Raw genomic sequence first — 7,974 nt, forward strand, 5'->3', positions numbered from 1 at the left:
AGCCCTCAGAACCAGCATTTCAGGCAAACCCAAAAGAGAGAGGTTACCCGATTGTTTCAAAGCCAACCCACGTTTCCTATCCCACCAGCTTCCACACGGAAAGGCTGCTGGATTCTGCTCTCAATGGTCCCACTTATGCTCACAGTGACCCAGGTTCTGGCTTCTGTTCATCAAAGAAAAACTTTGCCTTTCAGGGACTTAAGTCGCCTACAACTCCCACAGGGGTTATTCTTTACCTTGAACAAAGTTCTCCCAGTACACAGCAGAGGTCCTGAACAAGAACTCAAATTTAAACAGGTGTTGAGTACATGAGAAAAGAGTAGGATATTTGTGACTCAAAGCAGGGGAAATCTAGGAGCACCTGGGTGGCTCAGTTAGGCATCTGACTCTTGTTTTCATCTCAGCTCATGATCTTATGGTTTGTGACATCGAGCCCCCAGGTAGACGCAATTCTCTCCCTCCCTCCCTCCCTCCCTCCCTCCCTCCCTCCCTCCCTCTTCCCCACTCATGCACTCTTGCACGCTCTCTCTCTCAAAATTCATAAATAAAGTTAAAAAATAAAGCAGGGGGAATCCTGCTTTTGAACTGGAAAACTCCTATGGCACATGGCTTCAGAGGATTCCCAGACAAGGCAGGGTCCATCGGAAACAACCATAGCGCTCATCCAGGTGGCAACATTAGCCCTCATCCTTGCTGTGTGATCACGGACAAGTTACTTACTTCTCTGAACCTCAGTGTTCTCATCTTAAATAAGACTGATAGTGGGATCTACTACTCATAGGGTGATGTGAGATTTAAAAGCAGAGACAGTGCCTGGCACACAGCAATTCTCCATCAATGATAGTCGACTCATTTGTTATCACCTGACTATTGTTTTCTGCTTTACAAAGTACTATCACAAACACCCAAGTGAGACTTCAGGGAATCCTGAACGAAGTAAGTGTCTTTCAACCATTTAATTTCTCAGATCCTTAGTTCATAAACTGGCATAATCTACGATACTGTGTTGGAGGGGGTCAGGGGAGGAGACTGAGAAATCAAGTCCTCATTTTGGAAAAGAGACGCTTGAGGCTCAGAGTGGTGAAATGAGCCCAAGAACTCACATAATAAAACCCTAGGACTAGAGCAGGCCTTCCGACGGCCACTCTAGTGCTCTACCTCACCTACTGCTAGTCAAGGGCTTCTGTACTTTCATGACCAGCTAGCCTCCTTCTGATTAATCTCCCAGACACTTCGCCCAAAGCAATTAAACATTAGAAGTTTTGAAAGGGGAAACACAGAATCTTGTATATAACCTTGAGGTGCTTTAAACTTCACACGTGAGAGCATTCGCATCAGTGTAGGTTTCCAATCTTCTTATAACGGTATTTCTTTTTAACTCGGGATTTAAAGTTGACAAAGACCTTAATGAATAGGCAGGACAAAGGGAGTTGTCTGTCCATGGCTCGTTAGCTCCTGAAGTTAACACTTCTCATGGGGACAAGAGTCAGCCAAAGGACAGAGTTCCAGGCAAACTGGAAAACGCTCCTCTGGCCCACAGATCATGGATTAGTGCCTAAACTCCAAGTGGTAAATCTTGTGAGATGTCCCCAGCTTTTCCAGAGTGACCCACCACTTAACCCTAGTGCTGTCATTCAATAGCATCCACTGATACTGGGTGCTCACTATGTGCCAGGCGTGTGAGCGACTTCGTGTAATCCTCACGACTACCTATAAAGAATATGCTACTATGGTTCATCTGAGACCCCACTGCTGTACGATGTACCATTATTTCATGTGCAAAAAGAGGACATCGCTGCCAACTACAACGGTGAGACCCCATACATCATGAGACACTTATCTTCAGAAATGTTAAGATGAGACAAACTGTACATATCTTAGCACGGCTGAAATGTGCACACTGTCCCCGTTTTACAGATAAAGAAACTGAAGTATAGAGAGAAAAAAAAAATTTGCCCAAAGTCACAGAGCTGCTAAATGGAAGCACTGGGATGCCCCCCGGTAAGTATGGGCAGTAAACTCAAATCTCCCAGCAGCCACGTGAATTACCCAAAACGGTACCAGGCAGAGAGGCAGGACACAGGGCGCTAATTCTTGGTCCACCGTGAGCATATTAACTGTGGCAATTCTCTGAACATCTCTGAACCTGACCTTCCATATGTCCAAAGAAGGCACTGTGCTAGAACTGCCATTCCTCTTCTGGGAGAAGCCATGGAGTCCAATGGAAAAAGCAGGCTTTGGAATCAGAAAGTTCTAGACTGAAATTCTTGCTCCATCATCTAACCAGCTTATCACTCTGGACAAGTTACTGAACTGCTCTGAGCCTCAGTTCCCTCCCTCTTCCATAAAATGAGGCTACCACAACCTATCTCCCTTAGAGCGCTGCTCAAGGACTGGAGATATGTATGTGTATACATATCTCCTACTGGAGGCAGGGAGAGGGGGAGAGGGAGAGGGACAGAGAACAGAGAGAGAAAGAGAGAGAGGGAGGGAGAGGGAGAGACAGAGGAGAGAGAGGGAGGGAGGGCGAGAAAGGAGTACATAGCAGAGTTGGAATTAAACAAATGCTCTCTTTTCTGTATTAGCGGCCTTCTGCTTTGGGACAGGATCAAACAACAAACGTCCCCTGCAACCTCAACAATTCCCAAGGGGGACGCTCAGGAGAGACCAAGGGTCAGACAGAAGAAAGCAGATGCTGAGGGATACTCAGGCCAAGAAAATGAAGTGGAAACATCTGGCGGCCAGGGACTATGTTTGTTTCATGAACTTCCAAATTTTTGAACAAATAAATTGATAGAAGCAAGACGGAACAGGAACCAACACCATGAAAAGATACTGGCCAACAGATACGAGGATGCAGAGGGTTTTATACCAAACCTGACACAGAAAACCATTCTCTGAAGTTTCAGTTTGACACCAAAAGTGATCTACAGTGGGAAGATTCTCCCCTGTTGTTCTGTTTTGTTCTTACACTAAGTAATATTCGGTGTATTTCTCCCTTTCTTTCCTCAAGGACTTCAGAAGATCCTTAAAAGAGAGCTTTTTTGACCTGGCGGGAAGGCGAATCCTACCACATGTAGAAACAAACTCTCCACCCGTTTTGGTTTTTTCCACCACAATCCACAAGGCCTGGCAGTTTCTGGCACACTATCGGCTCAATAAAAATTAGTTGAATGAATATTTTTCGACTATACGCGATTTCTTTTGGATGAAGACTCCAAAACACCTTGTCCATTGATTCTGCCTGAAAGGCCTAATCTCTCCTGCTGCTTTTCCAGAAGTATTCTAAAAACATAATCTCTAATAAACAAACAATACCTTCGGTATGTGTGGTATCTCCAATCCTTTCACAGGGCCACATGCTACTTTCTTCCAACCTCCAAGCCCCGGGACACTCAGCCCAAGCATACTCTTGCACTCCCCTTCCCTCCCTCCGTCCCAGCCCCTGGGTGGCTTGCGGGTTGTTGCAATGACCACCATCTTGATTTGAATCAGGTTGCTAATCTCCTTCCTCTCAGGCACAGCACCCCTTCCTGGAGATAAATGCAGGCCAAGTTGAGCTCACCCACAGCCCTCTCTGCACATGGACTTGAGGCCTTCACGGACACTCCCGGAGAGGCCCGTGTGAAAGAAAGAAGCTGTATGGCAAAAGGCCCGCTCTAGCCCCATCACCTTGGGAGGCTTACTTGTTTTCCGTAAGTTTAGACCAACTACCAATTCTTGGAAGAACCTGAAATACCAAAACAGCTTAAGGGTTGAGTAAGAACTAATAGAAATGGCTGTTTGACTCTTTCAATACCTCCTGTGAGACAAGCTTCACTGTGTCACCTGGTTCTAAACTCACAAACCTGGCCTGCTCAAATACCCCCTACCCTGGAGTTCAAGGATCATTTGCCCCTCTGATTTTCCTTATTGGTCTCCATGTAAAAGTCACTCATTGTTTTCCTTCCAGCTTACATCTGGCTCCTGAAAGGAATCCTTTAAGTCCTTTGATGAGAACCATCAAAATGTGCAGAAGGCCGACTCCTTTCAATTCCTGTGCAGAGCAGAACCACGGTGGACTTCAAACAGGAATCTGGTACCACCCCTGCCTTCAAGGAGCCCACGCTTTCCCTTCAACTCTAAAAAAGTATGTCCGCCCGGCGCAGTGTCTGTAAAAACGTAGTGACAAAGTACTTCATAGCTTCGGAGAGCGAGCGAGGGTGGAAACAGACTTTGCCCTTACATTTGATGCCCCGTAACCATGACGACCGATGGTTTAAGTAACCATCAACCCACTGAGGGGCTACGTTTTCCAAAAACCGTTTTCAAAAGGGGAAAACTCCCCTGCACCAACTCCCGCGTCGGCCGTGCGATCTGGGCGGCGTGCGTGGTGCAATCGGAGTAGCTGTGCGTTCCTCCTCCCGGTGCCTCGGTCTCGCTGGGGTGCTAGCCAGCGGCCAGCAGCCCCAGCCTCCACCGTCAACACCCGCGCTCCCGGGCAGGGCACCTGGCGTTAGGCCTCAGCCCAATGTCACTTGTTAACCTTCCGATCCCCCGGCTCTCGGCACGCCGCCGCCTCCTGTCTGAAGCACGCAAACCACCCCACCGCCACCCGCGATTTCCAAGGAGTTGGAGAAAAACAACCCGAGCGCAGCCAGCCCCTGACAGATCCGCGTAAAAGTAACTGCGGTTCTCGACTTCCAAGCATTTAGTGACGCGGGCGAGGGGGGCGGCAGGAGCCGGGGGGCCCATTCATAAAATTACGAGCTGTTTTCCTTTAGTTTGCGAGTGGACGGCCCTCCCTGGCCCGGGCCGAGCCCGGAGCCCGGAGCCCGGAGCCCGCGGACGGCAGGCTGGAGGGGATGGGCCGGCCGGCGCCTCCGTTTGGGGTCAAGCCCAAACCGCCACGCCCGACCCCAAACGAACGAGGCGTTCGCCCGGGGGCGTCGCGGGTGGGCGTCTCCCGTCAACGCCGCGTCGTGACAGCGGGGCGGGATCCCGGGAGGGGGCCGATCCCCTTGCCCCGCCGCACCAACGGCCGCCGGCCCCCGGCACAGCCGGGACCCTGCGGGGTCGGGCCGCCCCCCGCCCGGGCCTTCTCCGCGGGCGCTCCCTCCACCGCCCCCCGCCCGGCCCCGGTCGCGCTCACCCCGGCTCCGCTGGCTGCTTCATTGTACTGCGCCGGCGCCCGTGCTCCGCGGCCGCCGCGGCTCCGGCTCGGGCTCGGGCTCCGGCCGCTGTCCTGCCGCCCGCCCGCCCCCGGGCACCGGCCGCCCCGCCCCGCCGGCGGACCCGCCCCGCGCCCGCGGCCGCCGCCACCAACCAGAGGGCCGCAGGGGCGGAGCAGGCCGCGCGCCAGGCACGGCCAATCCAGCCCCTACCCGCGCGCCGAGGAGCGCCCGCGGAAATGGGCGCGCGATTGGTCAGGTCTGTTAAAGGGACCGCTGCCCACAGGGCTAGAGGGGCGGTGACACGGTTACCTGCAGAGTCCGGGTGGGAGGGGTAAGAGCTTCTCTTCTCTCCCAGCCCAGCTGCGGCGCTTTCTCCAGTTCTTTGCACTTACTAATTTCCTCTTCCTGCAGCCTAGCAAACAAGTGGGGGCAGAACGTGCCCTGGCCGAAGGGAGAAACTGAGGCTGCGAGAGCCAGGGGTTTCCCGCTGGGCATATTCACTCAAATTTGGGTTTTAGAAGGCCGTCATCTATCCCGTCCAATCCCAGAAATTCGCTTAAAAAGACACATCCTCAGCTTCACCCTGGAGGAGTTTGACATAAAGATCCCTAGGTCCCACCAGAGTCTCTCATTTCCTACTTCTGGAATGGAACTGGGGAAAATACTCATTTTTCAACATCCCTCCCCCGACGTGAGTCTAATGTAGGTGGTACAAGATCCACACACACTCAGGTGCGTATTTCGAGTCCATCATAGTAATGGAATTCAAAGTCAACTGCCAAAAATAAAGCTAAACTCTCTTTTGTCCTCAAAATCAGTATTATGGCTGGGAGACTTTCTAGCTGGGCTGGAGGCCACCTACTAAGAAACTCAGAGCAGCTGGCTGAGTGGGTCCTGCTAAGAACTGAATTTGAAGGGAACTGGGCTGGGATAAGGTAACAAACCAGTCTTGTTCTCTGAGTAGTAAGACAATGCTGAAATATCTTAATGGCAAACACACCCTTCCTCATTGCTGTGACCAGACCCAGTCATAAGCCCAGGAGGGTGCCTTGCCCCTCTGGAGGTCCCTTCCAGTGCCATCGAGTCCTGCCTACTCTCCCAGCCCCCCTCCTCTCCTCATCCTCCGTGTCCCAGGTATGCATCTGACTGAAAAGTCACTGCCTTCGATTTCAAGGTCAGCCTCTCCCACCTAGACCCCTCCTATGAGGAGCAAATAGCTTCCACAGAACAACCCATATTTTGCTGTAATATCTGCTGGGTTCTGGGTTTGCCAGAGATATCTCCACACACACACTGATCAGCCTTGTCAGGGTTAAGTCTCTGGGTTGCTGATATCACTGCCTGGTATTACCATGTCTCCTCTTGGTTCCCAAAGGAAAAGGAACTCTTCCTCAACAGGAGAAGGCTCCATTCATGCATATCTGGAAATGTGCAACAAGGGCCATTATCACTGGAGAAACAGCTCCCAAACTCTTCTTGGCTATATCTTAAAACCTCCACCTCAGTGGGGGGTTGGAGGATAGGCCCTGAAACTGCACCACTTGAAGCTGGCAAGATGCATCTCAAGAGTCCCCCCCCCCCCATGCTCATTTCAAGCCCTACATAAATATTAGATTAATTAATACTATATCAACCTGACCTCAAACTAGAGTCCAGTAAGATCCAGCATGAACACTCAGAAGGATCCCTTCTTTTTGAAAAGCGAGTAACTTGGATGCTTTGAAAAATAAATGGATATATAATAACATAATAATATTAATACTTCATACCTAGTAAGAACCTGCTATGCACCTTACTAAGCCTAGGACTTTGTACATATTGTCATTGAAACCTCGCAATAATCCTGTGTGGTAGATAGGATTGCTGTTTCCTCCATTTTATGGATGCAGAAACTGAAGGCCAGAGAGGATTGCTGATGAGTCCAAGATCACAAGACTAGCTAAAGAAAGAGCCAGCATTCATGACCCTAATCACCAGGATCCTCCTAACTGCTCCGCTCCAGTGCCTGCCAAATGCCCTTTGTTGCTGCCAGAAACAGGATGGATGGATAACTTCAAAAGGCAAAAGGAATAAATATCACTAATCTTCACCAACAATGTAATATAGAAGCACTGCCTTGGAGTTTAAGTTCCCTTGCTCTAACTTACATCTATTTGACTTTGAACAAGATGTATAATTAAATCTCTTTGAGCCTGGATTGCTCATCTATAAAATGGGATAATAGGGGCGCCAGGGTGGCCCAGTCAGTTGAGCGTCTGACTCTTGATTGGCTCAGGTCATGAGCCCAGGGCTGTGGGATGGATGGAGCCCAGGGCTCCATCTGCGTCTGGCTCCATGCTGAGTGTGGAGCCCACTTAAGATTCTCTCTCTCTCCCTCTGTCCCTCTCCCCTGCTTGTGTGCTCTCTCTCTCCCAAATAAAATAAAGTAGGATAATAACCAATTCTGCCTCCTTGGGCTGGCATGAAAATCAAGTCAAATAGAGAATATATATATATATATATATATATATATATATATACACCTGTACTTTGAGCTTATAAATGAAAAGAGTAATTTTAAAGTTTGGCATCTATGACTCATTATGGCAACCTATGACATAGGTCAGGGATCGTGATGCTAAATTCAGATATCACACAAGATTCTTTACTTTATCCCCCAAATAGCTGCTTTACATGCAGAAAATAAATTTCCTACCTATAGTAGAGGTGGAAGTCATAGAAATTCAAGCTCAAGTTTTATTATTGCTCTGGCATCAGCCACCCTTTCTCCCAACCGTCAACCCAGTCTTCAGCTTTAGCTAACATAGGTTCTGGCGACTTG

The 7,974-nt window shown here is 49.8% G+C and overlaps 1 protein-coding gene and 1 long non-coding RNA gene across 6 annotated transcripts in view; one reads left to right on the plus strand and one right to left on the minus strand.

Moving 5' to 3' along the window:
• The window catches only part of TEX2 (testis expressed 2), a 106,071-nt gene extending 100,811 nt beyond the window's left edge, over positions 1-5,260 (minus strand). For 2 of the 5 annotated variants that reach the window (XM_086687736.1, XM_086687730.1), the window contains exon 1: positions 5,132-5,260. The gene's annotated coding sequence lies outside the window, so the exon portion shown is untranslated. Of the gene's footprint in view, positions 1-3,957; positions 4,328-5,131 lie in introns of those variants that run through there. The other 3 variants (XM_086687732.1, XM_086687731.1, XM_086687734.1) reach the window with 3 other exon arrangements.
• Positions 5,261-5,434: 174 nt separating this feature from the next.
• LOC147574478 (uncharacterized) lies at positions 5,435-7,350 on the plus strand. Its single transcript, XR_015243737.1, has 2 exons — positions 5,435-5,885; positions 6,529-7,350. It is a non-coding gene; the product is annotated as an uncharacterized LOC147574478 (long non-coding RNA).
• Positions 7,351-7,974: the final 624 nt, after the last annotated feature.

This window comes from Puma concolor, chromosome E1, assembly GCF_028749965.1.
Source record: "Puma concolor isolate L17-30 chromosome E1, mPumCon1.1.hap2, whole genome shotgun sequence".
NCBI classification, from domain to species: Eukaryota; Metazoa; Chordata; class Mammalia; order Carnivora; family Felidae; genus Puma; species Puma concolor.